The 21,305-nt window shown below is 38.9% G+C and overlaps 1 protein-coding gene and 1 long non-coding RNA gene across 3 annotated transcripts in view; one reads left to right on the top strand and one right to left on the bottom strand.

The window, feature by feature from the left end:
* Positions 1-21,305, bottom strand: part of HS3ST5 (heparan sulfate-glucosamine 3-sulfotransferase 5) — a 276,665-nt gene that overhangs the window by 208,858 nt on the left and 46,502 nt on the right. The gene's annotated exons all lie outside the window — the stretch shown is intronic.
* Positions 2,116-21,305, top strand: part of LOC309634636 — a 162,828-nt gene continuing 143,638 nt past the window's right edge. Inside the window, exons 1-2 of the long non-coding RNA XR_014248268.1 lie at positions 2,116-12,128; positions 12,440-21,305. The exon at positions 12,440-21,305 is cut by the window's right edge and continues 40,522 nt beyond it. This is a non-coding gene — a long non-coding RNA (uncharacterized lncRNA). The remainder of the gene's footprint in view (positions 12,129-12,439) is intronic.

The following is a 21,305-nucleotide window of genomic DNA, read 5'->3' as shown; positions in this document are numbered from 1 at the left end:
ATGGTGTCACAACAAGAGAAGAGAATGTATGAAAATGGAGAAAGGGGTGGATGATGTGTAATTCTGCTGAGAGGCCTAAAAAGTGTCCGTGCGGTTTGGCTGCCTGGAGGTCACTGGTTATCTTAATATCAAAGCAGCTCTACTAGAAAGTGGGGGTGGTAATGGTGCAGAAGCCAACCTGGAGTGGGTTAATGAGTGAAATGGATTCCAAATGGCAGATGTAGCATGCATAAACACTCGTTTCAAGCAGCTTGGCTGTGAGAGTGGAGCGGAAAGATTGGGTAGTTGCTGGAGGAAGGTCTGGGTCAAGTATGGATATATTAGCTCACTTTGATGGAAATGATCCAGTAGAGGAGCAGCCACATTGCAGGAGAATGACAGGAAACCCAAGGAGATAATTTTTTAAGAAATCAATAGTCAGTTGGTTCTAGCAAAGGACTGACTCTTCTGGATCTCTCTGGCCAATGTCACCAATGTCCTTCGGACCAAATCTCATGACCAGTTTTCAATTCTCCTCTTATTAGATATAGTTAACACCATTGGCTACTTATTCCCTCTACTCCTTGTCTTTCATGACACCCCTCTCTTCTGGTTCTCTTCTGTCCTTTCTGAGTGTATGTTCTAACCTTCTGGGGGGGCATCTCTTCTTTGCCCACCCATTCTTGGTGCATTTCAGGATTCCACCTCTGGTTCATTTTTCTTCTCATTCTACACGTGTCCCTAGGTGATCTCTTTTAGTCTTATGGATAAAATATAATTTATATGTCAATGGCACCCACCTTGCAACCTAGTTCCAATCTCAGCAAACAGACTTTGTATCCAATTGCTTGAGAGATACCTTCACCCAAATGTCCCAAAGGTACCTAAAACTCAAGGAACCCAATTTGAACTCATCACTCTCACTTTAAGATTTGCTTTCTATCTTCTGTTCTGTCAGTTAATGACCTTGTCAACTACCAGCTGTCATATCCAGAAACCCTTGTCATATCCTCCTTTTTCTCCCTCCCCACTCATATGCAAGGCTTTGCCATATTTCATTGCTAATTTGAAGGAATCATTACAGGGGAAAGGGTTGAAAATAAAGGAGATTTGATTTTCTTCTTGAAGAAAGAAGCAAGGTATTCCATTTAGATAGGGTTGAGAAATATGTTTGTGATGTGATGGTTAGAGGTGAGTGAAGGTTTGATATTGTCATGGAGAACTAAAAAAGAGAGCTGGGTAGGAAAACATAACAGGACTGACAGTGTCGATATTGTGTTGGGCCCAATGAAGAGAAAGACTACTTATTGGTATCCTGCCTTAACAAAATTAAAAATGAGTATTCTTATCTGGTAGTTTCTAAAGTACACTGGAAACTCTGATATTTACCTTGAGGATGGGTTACAGGGGAGACCAGTTTTACTGGGTCTTTGGGCTCTGCCTTATTGCTCAGCTTGTTAGTCTCAAAGGCAGAAAGCCAGCTCAGAGGTGGGTGGCATCAGCACTGCCTGTAGGGAAAGCAAGTAGTTTAATTTCTGGGTATCAGTGAGTTTACTTGCCTGAAATGTCCTTTCTCTCATGTTTGTTGACGCCCTAAATTTGCCTAAAGGAAAAATGCTTGAATTCAGAGATAAGGTTTAAAGATTAGGGAGCACTTCACAAGAATTTGAACTTACAAAAGTTTAAAAATTGGTTTTTGAAAATAAATGGAGTCAAATATCTCCTCACTTTTAAGTTAAATGGAGAAGCATTAGTTAACTATATATAAGTCAAGTCTCATCGTGAGAGAAGCAAGAAAAACAATTACTGATTGTCATTTTCCATTTTTTTTTTTTTTTTTTTTTTAATTTATTTATTTATTTATTTTAGCTGTGTTGGGTCTTCGTTTCTGTGCAAGGGCTTTCTCTAGTTGCAGCAAGTGAGGGCCACTCTTCATTGCGGTGAGCGGGCCTTTCACCGTCGCGGCCTCTCTTGTTGCGGAACACAGGCTCCAGACGCGCAGGCTCAGTAATTGTGGCTCACGGGCCCAGTTGCTCTGCGGCATGTGGGATCTTCCCAGACCAGGGCTCGAACCCGTGTCCCCTGCATTGGCAGGCAGATTCTCAACCACTGTGCCACCAGGGAAGCCCATCATTTTCCATTTTTAAATGCAATGTGTGGGTTTCTTTTCTAAAAATTCTCAGAAATGCATCAAATTATGAGGAAAAGAAAACAACATTAATACTTATCATGCAGGTTTGAGAACCATAATTTGCCAGTATTCATGTCAGTATTTTTCTGCATCACAGACATGTCGCCAAGAACCTTTTAAGATAGGTGACAAGCACCAGCTTTTTTCTTCAAAGAAATGTTTGCTCCAATTTTTGTTGATCAAAAGTATCAAAAGGATACACAAAACGTCTGTATTTGAAATAACTGAAGTGGCCAAGCTAAGCTTCTCGTCCATGCCCAGCACTCAAATATTAGTTCAAATATACTAGGGAAAAATCCCCTTTCAATTGTAAAAAGTATGTCTAGTTGCCTATTAGATACACTTTTTGGTACCTGTTATTCTCATGTCTGCAGAGAACAGGGGCTCTCACTTTTTACTGCATCTTCCTTGTCTTGCCTCTAAACAAAAATGCCAGCCTCGGATCAAAGCACAGTCACGTGTGTCTTGACACAAAATCTCAGATGTGGCAAATGTGACACAGAATGAATTGGTCTTTCAAGAAGCATAAAAAAAAAAATCAAATAACTGAAGATTTATTGGTAGATAATTTAATATTATAAAAAATGGAAGTTATAAAAATGAGTCAGTATGATGAAGTTATTTTTGCAATTAAAAATCCAGCTACTGTGCAGAATATTGAGAAAAGAGTGTCCATTTGCCCTAGCTTCAGGGTGGGGCTCTGGGCCTTGAGATGAGGGATGGTGAAGCAGACACCAGATCCCAGAGGACATATCAGAGATTCAGATTCACAGAAGACAAGGGAGAGTCCCTCTTCCTAGAATCAGGGTAGCAGATGTACTTCTAGCTTCTGGACTGGGCTATTTACTTCTTTCTTTATTTTTTATAAGGCAGGGGTTTGGTCAAAAGAATGACTTGCTAGATCCAGGGAACAGGCTGGACCAACCAAACAGCCAATTAGGCCAAGCTACCACTGGACCTTAGAATTCCCGAGGGCCTGGGAGACAGGGCCATGACGGACAGAAGCCAGACAGAACATGCAATTTCTTTTTTGTACAATATCCACATCAGTATACTCTTTCACAAGTTCCAGGTCACTGCTTTCAGAAAATGTGGCTTTCTTGGACATCTTCCCTGGGAAAATTTGTGTTGCTGCCCACCTTTCCTCTAGTTCTCACGATACAAGTCTCTATGAACACAATTAAGGAATAGAGAAAAAAAAAATCAATTTATAAAACTTTGTCATCTGTTCCTGGGTACAGACATAGAACATTAAGTTTGTATACCCCATATAGGTCCTGAGCTTTCTACCAGACAATCAATCATGAATGTCCACTTTCCTCAATCATAGTCAATATGATTGGTCCAGGGAACCTCTCTCTCCTGGTTCTTTGACCTTGTGTGCTGTGTGGTGCAGACACTCATACCAGACCCCGAGCCCTCAGGGAGCGTTCAATACCACTGTATGTGCGGCTTCCCTCTCCTCCACCATCCAGGTGTGTAGGCTCACTCAACTCTCTAAGGGAGGATCTGACATAGAATGTATTCTTATTGTTGGAATAAGAAGTACTAATGGATAAAAGGATAAGAGGGAAGCTTAATCAGATCTGCCTCAGTTTCTCTCTGCCACTGCCACTCATTCTCATGACTTAGAGGAATAGAAAATAAATAGGAAGGATGGAAACAGTACACATTCCCTGAGCACTTCCCTAAAATTTTTATAAACAGCAGTTAAAACTGCTTCTTTAAAACTTTTCATTCTAACCCAACTACAGGAAGAGACATGTCGGAAACAGTATGAATTCTGCTCTGACCAAGTCTCATCTTGCATTTCCCAAAGTATAAACTACAAGACACTCACAGGTAGTTGCTTGTCAAGCAACAATCCAGAAATGAGGAATTGAGCCATTATTATGCAATTAGTCATTTCTTTGGGCAACAAGTACTGAAGGCAGCAGTTAAAAAGTTGGAGGTGTGGTAAGAAATATTTTATTATGCACTGTTAACAATTTAACTAAATTTTAACTTAAAATAAGCTAAGGAGGGAGTAAGGCAAAAGGGTGGAAACTACGGGACAGATGGGTTTTAATGAGTAAGAGAGACCAAGCTGGTGCCCAAGGCAGTGTGGTCTGGATGAAGCCCCACACCAGAGAGAGACCTGACCACGGAAGGTCACTGAATATGCCAAAGAGGAGATGGTGGGACTCTGAAGATGCCCCGCAGGCCCCACTCCAGTTCTCCAGTATCTCAAGTTGCAGAACTTACAGTCTAAGAGTTAAGAATTTTATGGGCTATTAGATCACTACCTTTCAACACTTAACAATTTATGATTCTAAAATTTCATTAGTTGCTCTTCTCAAACTTTCACCTAAAGTATAAACCAGTCACATTTTTGAAAGGAAGCAGGAAATAGATTTGTTGATGTATCAAGCATGGTGTTGGGGAATATTATTATTATCTCATATAACCCAAATTCTGTGAGGAAAGAGTTATCTTCTTGTTTGATGGGTGAAAATAAACTCACAGTGATTAACCATCTTACCTAGTATCTCAGAGCTCCGTGCAACAAAGCTCTAAGGTCTAATCCCAAAGCTCGTGCTCTTTCTAATCACATCGTGATGCTGCTATGAAAAACCCAACATATACATACCACCCACCAAAACAAAGACATTTCAGAGGGGACAGAGATGGCTCTAAGAGGTACATGAGCATTCTGAAATTCAAGCGAAATTTGAATGGTTGTGTGATTTCTGGGAAGGGACAGTTTATAATTTTTATCAAATTCCCAAAGGGTTAAGCCATAAAATTTGAAGAACCACTGCACTCAGTGTATTTAGAAACTAACAGCCATAGTCTCCTTCAGTCCCATATGGCATATGGCATCCTGAGCTTATTCCCAACATACTCAATTTTCTCCAGAGATTGGAGCAAGGCTGGAAACCTTAGAAAGAAGATTAAATAATAATGAAATATACAAGAGTCCATTTAGCTATGTGTGCTGTTTGGCGGCTGCCCATATAATTTCGGGCTATCAGTACACCCCAGGGGCTATTGCAGGTTCATTAATATAATTTTAGGCTGGAAGATCCTTGGAGATCATAGAGTCCAATGCCCTCAGTTTACAGATGATAAAACCAAGACCCAGAGGGCTAGAGTGACTCACAGATTGTCATATAACCTTTTACTGGCTTGATAATGGACTTAATATTTACCCAGCAATCAGTCACTTTTGGCCATCATCTGTGCCTCCATGGTCAGTCGAGGGAGAAAACTGCGCTAATGCTCAAATTGCCCCTTCCAGTTCTAATATTGATCTAGCATGGCTAGATACTATTTAGTTTTTAAGTTCTAATCAGATTTGCATGGTGGCACCACAGCCGTCTGGCACCACTGTGGTCTGCAGACGATTGTCAGGAAAAGTTGACATAAGGCTGAGGATTCTTGTGTTCCAAATTAATAAACCAGAAAAAAGAAGATGCACTTCTCAAATGCAGCTTAATGTGGCAGACTGTGCCAATTTTGCTAATATAAGCCAAGTTATAATGATAAAATCAGTAATTTAATTAGTCTATTGCAAATGAAAACATTCTATCTACACCATTATTTGAAAGCACTATGATTCTATTGATTTCCTTCTCAGTGAAAATATAAGAAGAAACTTTTATTTTCAAAAGTCTGTTTTAAAATCTTTGACTTTGTGTTAAGAAGAAACTGCTAAAATAAATTGCAGTTTTAGACTGCATTATAAAATTTCATATTGGTTCAATTTGATGCATGCTCCTGGTCATTGAACATGTTGCACCTGTACTGAAATAAATTAGATATTTGAAATAAAAACGCTGCAGAAATAGTCATTTAAATTAGTTTAAACAGGCAAGAGGCCGCTGTATAGTAGACAGCTCTGGAAGGGGGTCCAAGGAAGTTCTACGCCCCGTGAGCTTGGACAACTCATTTGGCCTCTCTGGACCTTAGTTTCTCTTCCTGCAAAATGTTGAAGTCTGTGTTACTTTTAAGGCTTACTCCAGATCTAAAATTTTAAGTCTATGATTCTATCATACTATTTTATCCCTAGATATGAAGTCAAGAAACCATACAAATAACATTTCAGCTAGATCACTAATAATGGGTTGTAATAATTAACAATGATCACAGAGAAAGTGGGGACTGAAAAAATTAAATCAGTATATTTTGGTTGAGGTCCTGTATTTAAAGAAAAAAGCTCCAAGTAGCCTTATTATAATAGTTTACTACTAGATTCTGATTCTAGAGTCTTAGAACCAGAAGGGAATCTTAGAGGTCATCACTCAATACAATTCATGATAGAAATTTCCCCTAAAGTATCACAAAGACATGATGTTTATCCTTTGTTTGAATATTTCTATTAACTAATGATACGAGAAAGTCTGCTTCAACAGATCTAATTGTTAGAAAGTTCTTCTTTATGGTAATTAAAATCTGGCTACCAGTTGTCCTTACTTATTTATCCCACTTAGTTCTGGCATGTAGTCTGATACTCAGTTGACCATGAGGCTCATCTCACCACGCCTGCTTCCTGAACTTGATAGCTCTTAATATAATCTCCTAGTCCTGGATGAACAGAAAATCTAAATTATAAATATAATGAATCCAGGTCTTAGAGAAGCTTAACTTTAACACATATGCACTTTACATTTTAAAAACCAATTATGACTTCAAATTAAAGCAAAAATTTAGTTTACATATTGCTGATGTATTATCTCTTCCCCTACAGTATATTCTAAATTATTTTTAGTTTCACTAAATTTTCCCCCTAACTCTCTGCACATAATCTTGCCCCCTATATAATAGGGATGACTGAATCCATTCAACATGGGGTCCCAATTAGTCTTCTTTCTGACTTAAACTGAATATTTATCATAAAATAAACTTTCATTTATTTTATTCTTCTCTCCCACCTCAGAGGAAGAATTCTCTCAACTTCCTAAATTCTACACTTTGCAATCTCCATCTGATTCCCACCTGCCTACAGGAAGACCTTGCTCCAGTTCTCTTTCTCTCAAATCTCCCATCTTTCCTGGCAGCCTATAAATATGTCCTCAACATATTAAAAAAGCAGAAGATGGCAGAGTGTTAGATGGACAATGGATGATACTGGTGAGCCACTGAATCAACCATACCTGGAGCACATCCTAATGCTACACTTCTCTGAATATATTTTTCTTTAATTATTTGAACATATTACAGGTTCTTTAAAGTCTTTGCTAAGTCCTACATCTGGGTCATCTAGGAGTTAGTTTCTATTGAATCCTTTCTTCTTTACTATGGGCTACATTTTCCTGTTTCTTTACACATACAGTAATTTTGATTGAACACTGAATGTGGTGCATGATATACTGTACAAGTTCTGGAGTCTGTTTTCTCCCTCTGAGGTATGTTGATTTTATTCTAGGGGGCAGTTAAATTATTGGCTGATCACTTTGACATTATGTAGGCTTGGTTTACACTTTCAGGGCAGACCTATGGAAAGCTTGAGGTGTTTCTCAATCCCTTCTCGCTGGGCAAGACTTAACTCTGAAACATCTCCCCTTCAAACCTTGTCATGCCTGCTTTTAAGCTCTGAAGAGCAGGTGTGGTCCTATCTCCTAAGGCATGGCCTTTCTAGTCTTGCATCAGATGTTGAGGAAAACAAGATGTGAAGAAGGTGTTAACGTGGCTAGAATGGAAACTCAAAGTCTTCCAGCACTGCTGTTCCATTCTCAACTCCAGAGCAGTCCCTCACTGTTAAGCCTCAGGGGGGTCTCACCCTAAGCCCAGCCCTCAGCCAAGGATCCATAGGGACCTCTGGGACTCCTCTGCAAACTCCTTCCTTTCTGGGAGCATGCATAGGGCACTGTAATTACTGAGGTGATATTAGATCAATGAGCTAAATGAGGTGAAGAAGTAAGGCATGTAGATATCAGTGGAAAGAACATTCCAGGTACAGGGAACAGCAAGTACAAAAGCCTTGAAATGTGAATATGTCTGGTGTATTGTAGGACTTGCAAGGTGGCCACTGTGTGACTAGAGTGGAGTGAACTAAAAGTAGCCGAAGATATATTCAGAGACATACCAGGAGAGGGGGAGGGGGGGACAGACACCTTGCAGGAAAAATGGCCAGCCATTGGGGGATTCTGAGTAGAGAATAGTGACAAGATCAAAGTCAAGTTTTACAGCAATCATTCTGGCTGCTGTGGTGAGAATTAACTCTAAGGAAACAAAGACAAAGGAAAGGAGACTGAAATAATGCAAGTGAGAGAATATCATGGCAAGAACAGGTGTAATCATGGTGGAGAAGGTGGGATGCAGTTAGATGTATTTTGAAGATGAGTCACCAGGTAATCCTGATGGATTAGATGTGATGTATAACAGAAAGAAACTCTGTCCTGAGCAATGGGAAGAATGGCATTGCCCTCTACTGAGATGGTAAAAAACGTTGGAAGAGAATTAACAGGAAAATCAGGATTGGTTTTGGATCTTTAAATTTGAGATGTTTATTAGAATCTAAGTGATTTAACCTGCTGTATCTGAGTCTGCAGCTCCAGGGTGAGGCCTGGGTGGGAATTATAAGGCTATTGATGGTATTTAAAGCCATAAGAATGCATTCAATCATTGAAGGAGTAAAAATAGAAAAGAGAAGAGGACTGATATCTGAGCCTTGTGGAACTCCAAGTTAAGTGGTTAAGGACATGAGGAGGAATAAGCAAGACACTGAGAAAGAGGAGTCAGTGAGGAATGTGGAAGTTTAGGAGAGTATAGTCTTCTGAAAGCCAAGTGCAAACAAAAAGTGTTTCAAAGAAAAGTAGAGTAATTAACTGTGTCAAATACCAAAACATCAAGTTGGATGAGGAATAGAATTAATCACTGTATGTGCAACGTGAAGTTACTGGTGACCCTGAAAGAGCAGTTACAGGGAGCAATAGGGTGAAAGCCTGATGGGAGGCGGCCCAAGAGAGGTGAGAAGAGGAACCAGAGCCAGAATACTGATGACAGTTTAGAGAAGTTCTACTCTAAAGGGGAGCAGAAAAACTGGGGTGTAGCTGGAGGGGAAGGTAGGGCAAAGAAAAAGTCAAATTAAAGATTGGAGAAATAACAGGTTTGCACACTGTGGGAATGATCTTGTAGAGAAGGACAATTTTAATGATACAGGATGAAGAGGAGAAAACTGGTGGAGCAGTGATCATGAGTAAGTACAAGGGAAGGGGATTTAGTGACCGAAAGGCAGCCTCAGATGGGAGCTGAGGTTCACCTCAAATAATGTGGGCACAGAGGCTAGGGCCAGGTAGTTCTCTTGGTGGACTCTTTGGAAGTTCTCTTCTGATTGCTATTTTTGAAATGAAATAGGAAAGACAAAGATCAGTTGAGAGACAATAAGGAGGATGTGTGGACGTTCAAGAAAAGAGGGTGATGGATGGATGAGGGAAATATAACACAGCTGCTGGGCAGCACTAATGACCCCTTGCGGTTAATGATCGTGAACTGAAAGATCATGCTGAAAGAGCATCAGCATGGTTGTGTGTTTTCCTCTAGAAATGTTAGGCTGCAAGGGACCCTGCATAGATAGAGAGCTGGATTTAGTTACTGATAGAACTGAGGGTATAAGCTAGGGAGTAATTTTGATGAAGAGCCACATAATTAAGCTGATAGGAGGGAATTAAAGCTGTGATAGGGCGAGGGCAGTGAGAAGGTGGTGGGTCAACGGATTGTAGGTCCCTGGGCATTGCTCGAATTGGAGTAATAAAGGGAGTAAGATGGAAAGACAAGTAGTAGTCGGGGATGCGATACTTGAAAATAGGATTATGAAGGCTATGCGATTGTTGGTAATGAGAAGGGTTAGACTACGACCTCAGGAGTGGTTGTGCAAAGGAAAGGACAAGATCAGCTCAGATGTTGCCTTCTGTAGAAGCCTTCCCTGATTTCACCTTTCCTCTCCTCTTGCCTTCCAAGTCTCATCATACTTTATCTGCAAGTCTTTATGACTCTAGTCTACTTCGCATTTACTGTTATTCAATAGATATGTTTTAGAGTATAAGCTCATTGAGGTTTGGGAATGTGTCAGAGTTACCTTCCCATCCCTTAGGACCTAATGGTTCCCTGACTACACAACTACACATAATAAGAGCATAATATATATTTGCTAAATCAATATACATATAAATAAATAAGAATAACAATAGTAGTAGCTAACATTGTCTCTCTGTGCCAAGCATTCTCCCACGTGCTTTATATAATGTTACTAAACTTTAACATCCTTTTGCAGATACACAATGCTTATAATACATGTACAGTAACTGTGAGAAGAGAATGATTTAACTGACTCACGTGATAAGACTGCAGTCAGGGGATGTGCATTAGGGAGCACAGGGACAGTCAGGTGGCTTCTGGCTGAGTAGGGTCAGGGTTGTTATAGAGTAGGGTAGGTGCCAGCAAACTTTTTCTATAAAAGGCCAGAGAGTAAATATATTTTTTGTAGCCCTATGGTCTTTGTAGCAACTAGTCAACTCTGCCATTGCAGCCTGAAAGCAGCCACAGACAATCCATAAAGGAACAAGTGTGGCTCTGCTCCCACAAACTTTATTTATGAATACTGAAATTTGAATTCTGTATAGTTTTCATATGTGACAATATATTCTTCTTTGGATTTTTTTCAACCATTTAAAAGTGTAAATGGTCCCAGGTTGTAAAAAAACTGGTGACAGGTCTTTGGCCCAAAAGCGATACAGTTTGCTGACTTTTGGGAGAGAGAAAAGTCCTCGTGGTTTTGGCTTAGGCAGCAGTTTTCAGTGTTGATAGAATCTCAGGTTGGTTACTGTTGCTGTTCTCCTGGCTCTTGCCCTGGGGTTTTTGATATAATCCCATAACCATCTGAAAAGTATTTCCCCAAAACTGTTTATTGGCTAGTCAAAATTCATAGGGTTGGGGAGGTAGATTGCCAAAAAGAAAGAAAAGGTAGCAAACGTAGAAGGCAAGTTAGGGTGACTGGAGACCCTCTATCATATCTATTTTAGTCCTTTTACAAAACCAAAGATAGAGAAATTAAGTGACTTTCTCAAGACTACACATCTCAAAACTGACAGAGCTGGGTGAGAACTGTGGACCTATTTGGTCCTCATTTCCTTGGCCATCCTACTGTACAATGCTATGCAAGTCATGCTAAGGATTAATACCTTGCTCTGAATGTGCCTATAACACTTCATCTGCCATGCACACAGAATGTTCTGTATGTACTTATTATTTGAATATATTAACTCACATTTAAATACTGGCACGGTGAGAGAGCAAGTATTCAGTGCCACCTTAATAAGTGGGTAACTCAGGCTTTTATGCAAGACAAGGGTACTCTACTAACCAGCCATTAAAAGGCAAAAAACACTCTTTTTGTACTAGTACAAATTCCATTTGGGTAAATTAGCCCATGATCTGCCACAGCTAAATCTCCAAAAGCTGTGAGAGTAGAGAGGAAAAAAACAAACAAAAAACCAAAACAAGTCTCAGATTGGTGAAAATTTCCAGGTGAAATACATTAAATGATCTCAGCACTGCATTTTCAAGTTTCCTCTCCATAGCCCAAATTTCATAAAATACACGGCAATTTCTACAGCTAAGATTGCAGTCTAATGGGCACAAAAAAAGGCCTGTTTTCCAAGCACATGCATATTTTCCCTCCTTTCTAGTTGATCCACTTAGCTCACCTTTGATGAAGTACTTGCTCTTTCCTGTATCCCTCTGTTTACGTAAGGACATAAAGAAATGGAATGATGTTCAGTATGGGGTTATTTTAGACACTGTTGGAAGACATTATGATCCTTTGGCTGCATGAGGACAAATCTCCAGTTAAAGAAGTTATCCTATGAAGGGAAGGGTGCATTTGGCAAAGAATGAACATCAGTGGGACCTATTTTAGCTTTTCCAGGTTGACTTTCCTTTACATCAAAGAAAAATCTGTAATCAGAATGTTTTTGGTGTTTTGTTTTCTTTTTTTTTTTTTTAAATTTTTATTTATTTATTTATTTATGGCTGCGTTGGGTCTTCATTTCTGTGCGAGGGCTTTTCTCTAGTTGTGGGAAGTGGGGGCCACTCTTCATCGCGGTGCGCGGGCCTCTCACTATCGCGGCCTCTCTTGTTGCGGAGCACAAGCTCCAGACGCGCAGGCTCAGTAGTTGTGGCGCACGGGCCCAGTTGCTCCGCGGCATGTGGGATCCTCCCAGACCAGGGCTCGAACCCGTGTCCCCTGCACTGGCAGGCAGACTCTCAACCACTGCGCCACCAGGGAAGCCCCTGTTTTCTTTTAAGACCAAGCAGAAAGATACAAAGAAATCCAGAAGAATCATAGTTTTTCAACTTGAAGTTTCAAATATTTGCAGAATCACTTTTACCCCTAATAAGGCTGATACATTATTAAAGCTTATATTTTTAAAAAAATTCTTGATTTAATTCTCTTTAATTCCATCCAGGGGTGGCTCTCCTTGGTTACAGTATCAACAGGGTATTAACTGCCAATGGTGGATAAGTAATAAGTAGTGCCGAAAAAAAGGGAAAAATGAATTATGTTCCTTTTGCTTTTTCGCATTAGGAAATATGTAGCTGCTTACAAGAGCAGTTATACAAACAGTAATAATAATTTTGACAATAATAAAATCCTGTTTGTATAAATGCAAATCTTAGCTTTCTCCCCCTCTCTTTTTTGGTGTTGCAAATTTATCACTTTCATCTGCTGAATAAACAGATACGTTCCTGGGTTATGATGTTTGTTACACACAACGTTTCATAGGCAAAGGAAAGTAGGGAAGTTCCTGATAAGAGAATTCATTCTAAACTGCTCCATACTTGAGTACACATGTGGAAATTTCAATGACTTCAGGAAATGCCATATGCAGAAATTATTCAAGGATGTTTTAAAAGGTTTAGTTCCAGAGGTATATTCCTATATCCTTTCCTGAGCAGAAATGCTCTCATTAAAGGTTGCCTTGTCTGGGTTACAGTTTTAATTATAAAGGAGAAAATGATGACCAATATTTTTTACTCTGATATTTTAAGGTATATTTTAAAATTCCCCAAACATGGGAAGGTCACCCTAATTATCCCTGATGAGAGAGGATCGTGGCTCTCATTTCTTACTTTTGGTGAAGGCCACCTGAGATGGGCTTCTGGGAGTTCGGTTAGCGTGAGAAACAATAGATGGTTAAACACAGCCACCCATGACTGACAGCTGTTTCCTGACATTTGGGTTAAGTCATGAGGGAAGAGACCCAAAAGGGACAAGGGAGCAGGTTTACATGTGCTCCTCAATTATCCTTATGAGATTTATATAGCTCCATAAATGAACACCATACTGTAATAAAAAAATATGTCAGAATCAATAGAAATCCTTTCTGTGTTCAATTCTTTTACCTCTTGAATTTGAGTGTAGGTAATTTAAAGTGTTTTTCTTGTCATTATTACTAATTTCTCTGCCTTGAGGGTTGCATTTTCTGTATACTTTTGCTTGCAGATTTAACAATCTTACAAGGTTTGAGTCCAAATGAATGGAAAAATTTCCCCCCAATAAACAGTAAAATAAAACGCAATAAAATGAAAACTGAGGTGCATTTAGCAACTTGGCAGGAATGTGAAGTCTTTTTATATTCATTGAAAAAGGTGATATTTCAGTATTCTTTAAAAACCCAGTAAAATGTGAGACCATAAATTCTTATAACAAATCTCCAAGGTTTTAATTGTTCATCAGCTGTATTCAGATTCCTTGAATACCAATTTCCACTAGAAGGTTGATGGCTGGCAGGGTAGAGGAGAAAGCACATGCTTGAGGTTGAGGCGGAGATGAAATGGACAGGGAGTGATAAGAACCTCTGAGTGAATTTACATGAAAAAAGACCAAGGCTAGGGAAACACACTTTTTTCTTTGCATAAAATTTCATGCACACATGCAGATCTCAAAGGATCCCTTTTGAAAACCAGATGGAAATGTGTTCTCCACAGCAAATGACGGAATGTAGCTAACAAGATCAGTTTATCAGTAATTCACCACTCAGGAAAAACTCCAAAGCTTAGTAAAGAATCAAGCACAACTACAAAAATAACCTATTTTCATTCTGATTCTACTTTACTGCATCAATTCCATTTCTATTTCAAGAAATAGGCAGTGCGCTATAGGACTGCTAATCAATACCAGACAAACTTTACTGACAAGAAATAATCTATTTTTTTTAGTTAAGAATTAGACAAAGAAATCTGGAACTACTTAAGGATGTTAAAACTTTAGGATTCTTCCAAGTTCATATTTCTTCACAAGAAAAATCAGCGCCTTATGTCAATATTTAGATGTGTGTGCTTGGGTTTTAATGAGCATTGAATGAAAGCAAGAATGTATATGCAATGATATTGAAATGTGAAAGTACTGCTTCAAGAAATGCCCTGAAGTTGTACTAGTTCTTAACACAGTACAAGAGGCATAAGGAGCAGCAAATTGCATTATGCGCTTCTGCAACGGAAGTATAATTTCAACTTTAACCATAACTTGTTCTTTCTATTTAGGGAAAAATAGGTGGAATCTGTGCTTTGTGTGTTATACAAGGTTCTAAATGTAGATTATGCAGTGATAGAGGATAACAAAGCTGTCCCAGATTTTTGTTGCAATTGCAGTGAGATTTAAATGATGAAAACACCAATCAAGGGTGTTCTCCATTCCGGCAGCTTCCACCTTTCTATTAGCTCCTGAAGACTGTTCCCATTTCATTGCTTTCTGAGAGCCTCCTCATTATGGTCAGGACATGGTCTAGTATGGCAGGATTTACCTTGAAGGAATGGGGCAGGGTAGGAGAATCAGAAAGAGGGACTGTCTTCTGCAGGGGGCCGTGGTCTGGTGGGAGGAGGAGGGCTACCTTTCAGATGTTGTGAGAGAGTTGGGACAAACTGGCTCCAGTTTGCTCATTCATTCAACAAATATTTACCGAGAAATCACTATGTAGCCAACAGTAGGGTAAGTGATAGGAACACCATGGTGAGTAAGTCCTGGTCCCTAACCTCAGATAGCTTAGGGAGCAGCGAGGAAAGAGTTCCCAAAGAGAACAGGAAAGGGAAGGCAATTATAATTCAGAAACATAAACAGGACCAAGGTTTCTACCTGGCCTACATGGCCCCAGAACTAGTGAAGGACATGGAAGGACAGCCAAAACAGCCCAGGAGGGCTTCTAGATATTTATGTGAACCCTGAAGAGACTGGGGGTTTTCCAGGATAGGGATGTTTGTGTTTATGTGTGTGGGTTAGAGCCAGAAAGAGAGAGAGAGAGACAGTACAGAGACAGAGACAGAGAGGCACACAGAGACAGACAGAGAGATGAAGAGGAAGATGCTGGAAAAAGTATCCCACACAGAGGGAAAGAAAACATGAAGAATGTGGGAGGGGGAAAGTCGTTCAGGGTGACTGGAGCATGAAGGGAAGTGGGAAGTTGAGGCAACCCAAGCAGATGCCAACTTATGAAGGGCCTTTTTAGGCCGCGTTGAGGATTCTTTACTTGTTCCTGAGGACAATAGGATGCTATATTCCAGGATACAGGCAATGACATAGGTCAACGTTTGGCAGCCAATGGAGTTAAAAAAGATTTAAAAGGGGCATGGTGAGCTGAGTCTGAAAGGAGACTCTGGGTCACATTATAGAGCCTTTCAACAGATAAAAATGAGAGTTCTGGCCACAGGATGAGATTTGGGAGGTAGACTCCCTTCCATTAGGCAGCGGGAAGGGGGATCAGAGCCAGTTATCCAAATCCAGTTACCAAAACTAGACTCAAGATCAAACTTGTTCTAATCACATAGTTGATTATTGCTGAGTCCTCTGAATACTGAATTACTAAATGATTTCTGACAACATTTTCTGTCTTCCACATGGCAAATGGTGTATCTAAAGTTTATTTCATTACAATGATTTTCAAAAAGTTCAAAAGTATGATATTTTTGAAGGCAGTAAATATTACATTCTATCTCTTCCCTTTTGGATGAGCCTTCAGAGATTCAATTTCAATTTGTATGCCTTTGAAGATAATCTGACCTGCTTATTCACAATTCAGCATTAAAACCAAAGTAGGGCGCCTTCAGCTGTAGACAGAGCCTTTAGGAATTATAAAAACTGGTAAGTAATAAAATCATAAAACGTCTAATCATCATCAGACTTACAGTGCAATCTGTAAATGTGAGAGCTTCAGATCAATGGTTTTGTGGTTACACATTGAGGCCACTCATTTCTACTTCTTTAAGGCAATAGCCTAATAAGTTTGGCAAAGTTTTTATTAGGAACAGATTTTGAGCATGAAAATGAGAGTTCAGACATCATTTAATTGGGAATGCAGAATAAGAAATGTATTCTAGGATACATCTGATGATTTCTCCAAATAACATATTGCACCTTTGTCTCAATGGTCCCTTCCAATATACCTCAGTGTTTCACTTATTTTATCTTACCTTATCTTTAGTCAGCAGTACAACTTATATGGATACTAATGAGGGTAACATGATCCCTTAATTAAAATATACGATTTAAAATGAGTTATACTTTACAAAGTATGCCAGTGTAGTCCTACAATGTTAGATCTAATTCTTGGAATGATAGTTCTGTATAATGCAGTTTTATCATGAAAGTGTTAAAAGCTTGTTCTGAAAGTAACAGAATTCCTTTGAAAGGCCACAGATGCTTTTTGGCCAGCTTCTAAAGAGACTGATAAAAATAAACTTCTTTTCTCCCTGCAGCAGCAGCCATCAGCTTCCTTGCCTTCCGTGTCTATATTCCCATCCCCTGTGGCCACCTGGAACACAGCTCACCACTGCACTGATGTTCGGGATGGCGGGCATTGGGGGGAGGGAGGGGAATCAAATGTGAAGACAGAGGTAAGCTTTTAACTCTGCTGTCAGTAAAGGAAAGAGGAAGTAGAAGATATTGCTGCTACCCCCTTTTATCCACCTTCTTCAGCCCAGGCATGGTGTGAAGTCCCTGAGGGAACACCACAAGATGTTTTAGCTTTTCTCAGTCTGGCAAAGCCTCCAGGAATACAGTGAATTGTTTATTTCAGATAGGCCCTTTGCTGTATTCAACCCAGAAAACAAGCATGACAATTAGCCTCCTCGCTGAAGACATTGGGAGATGGCAGGAAATTACTAATAGGAAGTGCACCAGAGGGGAAAAATAAGCACCTTCTACAAAAAAAGCAAGGTGCTGATGAGACTTGGCATGTGGAACAACCAAAATCAAGTAAGATTTTTGAACATTTTAAAGGAGTGAATTGAGGTAGTAGCTTAAATTTGCTATGGAAAGGAATGTACATGCAGCAATAATCTTTATTTTTAAAACAACATATTCAGAAACTGTATGAATACACATATATACTAAATATATATAATATTTTGAACCCCTTAAGCACCTTACATGGAGATATTAACTGAGGAAATATTTTTTCTAAAATGAGTGGCATATTGATGTAAAAAAAAATTGCATCTTCTTGTTTATTTTGAAAGCTACCTTTCAAAAATGTAATATGCCACCACTGGCATCTTTGAACTCACTATTCCATTTTTCAAGCAGTCTCAGAGTTGAATCCTGCATTCTTGCCATATGCCAAGGGTTAGGCCATTAATATGTAAAAGAAGCTGGTATCCAGAGAATTGACTTTATAATTGGAGAACACCAAAATAAACCTAACACTTCTCTAACAATGTTGCACCCCAGCATCCCTGTTCTCTTAGGCTATTAAGCCATGTCCAATTTTCTCAGTCTGTCAGAGGATACAGCTGCCTCCATGTGCCAGGGAAGCTTTAATTAGGGGGACTTTTCCTCCCACTGGAAAGCCTCTTCCTGTGGTTTGAAAGTTTGAATTATTCAAGCCCATGTTAATACACTGGGCTGAAGGCTCTGTCTGGCCCACTGAGGTGCACCTGGAACTGTTCTCTTTTCACAGATTCTATTTCTTTCTTTCCCTCTCTCTCTCCCTCCCTCCTTTTTCTATCCTTTCTCATCCACTTCGCTCCTATTATTCAAGGCAAGAAACAAGGAACACTGAGCACGGAGAGACCCATGGAATCTGGCACAGCAAATCTCATAGACTCTTCATGTGCAGTCACAAGAAAAATAATCTCTCAACTAAAAGTTTCTCAAGTATAAAGCTTCATTCCCTAAACCTTTCTTTTTTGCAAAAAGTAATACGATTTATATACTCTGGTAGCCAGAATTTCAGGACTTTTAAATCTATTTCTCCCAAATTCAAGCTGTTAATTTGGTTTTACTCCTAAAATGGAATCAACAGGAAAATTCTTAATTTTTCCTGTTGAAGCTACACAGAGTTGATACAGATAAATCCTGTTTTAATACCAGATTCTAGATTTCAGTCTTTGATTAGTTTTTAGGCTTTGCTTAAGATTCCAACCCTAATTTTCCTTTATTCTAATTTTTAGTCTAGTTTTGAGTTGTCATTGTGACTTCTTTAGAACCAAAGTCAGCGTCAAGATAATATGAGGTATCCTTGGATTAAGGGTACCATGATTTCTAGACTTGGTTTGTCATTCATCACCTGCAAGGCCTCTCAGAGGCTTACTTTTCTCATATATAAAATAGTAGTAACAATACAAACACTATCTAGAACCTGCAAAAAATCAAATAGAATTATATTCAGGAAAGTTTTTTCAAAATTATAAAGTAATATATAAATTAAGATGTCTTTGCTATTATTTTTTCATGTCATAAAAGAAGCATCATCTTTGGTTTATACTCCAATTCATTCATTTAAATTAAAATGTTTTGGAAGTCTTTCTTCTATGTCCAATTACAAAAAAGAAGCTACTGAGTTCACAATGCAGACAGTGGGATTCTCTTCCTTTCCTACACATTGAGTCTATTGTTTTAGGAGGAAAGAAAAAGGTAGGGAAGAAAAATGTATTCCCTGAAAACTCCTAAAGAGCTGTCCAAGTCCTCTGGCTAATAAACCAGAGAATTTGTGAAATTTATTGCCTACACTGAGAAATGCTCTTAGAAACTGTTTCAGAGTATCAAAAAATAATGTATCTCCAAAAAGAACCTCAAATCTTTTTCAGCAGCAGGTGGAATATTTAGGCAAAAATAATACATATAGAAAGAACTTATTCAAAATAACACTGCATGTACCTCTGGGATTGGAGAAGCTGATGAAGGACTCAACCAAGCCTACCAGTTGGAGGTTATTTCTATCTCTGTACAGGTCTAATCATTGGATGGTAATTACATATCTGCCGTGTTATTGACCAGGAATCTGGTCTTAAACATTCAACGTCAAGAAAAACAAAACAAAACAAAGGTAATAACCAAAAGACTTTAAAGATGGTAACAAAATGGCTCTGTGCTCATACACCATTATTTAGAAAATAAAACACTTGACTCGCTGTCTAGGAAGAACTTAAACATCATTAAAGAATTTTAAAGTTTAATACCGAACCTATATTGGCTTCCTTTTTCACATTAACAATGTGTTCTTCATCCACAAACCCATTCACAATGCACAGACCTGAAGGCTTTGTACTATGCTGAACCACTATTCTACAAAGGCAGTATTTTTGGTACTAACTGAAGAGTTGTCACAAGTCATATATTTTTAAAGTTCTTTTTTTTTTTTCTTTATGTGTGCCCTTTTTTACAATGAGAAACCAGGTATGAAGTCATTCGTTTCCAAAGAATTGTGCTGTGAGTTGGGAAGCTAGCCTGAGCCAGGAGATTTAGTTTTACTCACAACTTGGCCCTAGAAAAATCTGTGATGGTTTCTACAGTAGGTTTCCTAACCACAACCTTGGGAGCACTGCATCTCCCAGCTCCTAAAAGCCTGAGTCTGTGACTACAGGAGCCAGGGAAAAAAAAGAGCTAAAACTTCTTCAATATCAGTGTTACAAATCTTTGGAATGTTTTCCATAATAATTTGTGGGAAGTAAAATTACTACAAACTAAGAGTTTACAGCCAGAATAAATGTATTTTGTAGAGGTAAAAAGTAAATCCTCAATTTGTCTTTTTGCAATACACACACATACACATACACATATATATATGTATATATGAGTGTGTATGTATACCTCTATGTACATACACACACGTATATTATTGTATATTCAGATCAGAGAAGAACACTAGATTTGAGAGGAAAAGATACTAAATTTGACAAAATTAAATTAGGGGGAAAAGAGAGAAAGAGAAAATATCCATAAGACTAAAATCCAAATTGGTCTGCAGCTCATGTTAATCTATATACATTATTATACGACTCATTCTCTAAAGTGCTAGAATATTCTATTTGCACACCATTTTCATACATATGTTAGTTTTACAAAGTAAGATAGATCGTCTAGTAAAGGTTTGAATGGTTATTAGCCAAGTATATCATATTATATGGATTAATTTGTCTAATAAAATAAAAAGAGAAGGGCTTCCCTGGTGGCACAGTGGTTGAGAATCTGCCTGCCAATGCAGGGGACACGGGTTCGAGCCCTGGTCTGGGAAGATCCCACATGCCGCGGAGCAACTAGGCCCGTGAGCCACAACTACTGAGCCTGCGCGTCTGGAGCCTGTGCTCCGCAACAAGAGAGGTCGCGATAGTGAGAGGCCCGCGCACCGCGACGAAGAGTGGCCCCCACTCGCCGCGACTAGAGAAAGCCCTCGCACAGAAACGAAGACCCAACACAGCCAAAAATAAATTAATTAATTAATTAATTTAAAAAAAAAAAAAAAGAGAGAGAGAAGAACTAGGCATGTTTATGTTCCAGTGGGAAAAACCTTCTTTTTCTTCCCAATTAGATATATAATTGTCAATTTTCATTCTTCCCTTTTATGAACTAACCTTGAATTAACAAGCAGTGACTTACTAAACTCTTTTGCCCTCAAGCATGCAATTTTGCTTTTCACATTTTCTTGGGACTCACTTTCAATTAGGAAAACATAAGTAACTTTAGAAACTTAAAAAGTTGTAATGAATGATAAAAAGTCTGTCTTAATATTTATTACTATAAATAACGTTTTGAGAAGAAAAGCTACTTACATTTTTGTCTGCTAACCTTACTTCTGTGGAACTGTTAAGATCTTAGTAACTTAGTAACATTTCAGTTTTAATCCACTACGAAGAATGAAATAAAAACTAAAGTGATATAGAG

Source organism: Balaenoptera borealis (genome assembly GCF_965194805.1).
Source record: "Balaenoptera borealis genome assembly, chromosome: 9".
NCBI lineage: Eukaryota > Metazoa > Chordata > Mammalia > Artiodactyla > Balaenopteridae > Balaenoptera > Balaenoptera borealis.
This window is presented reverse-complemented; position numbering and strand designations above follow the sequence as displayed.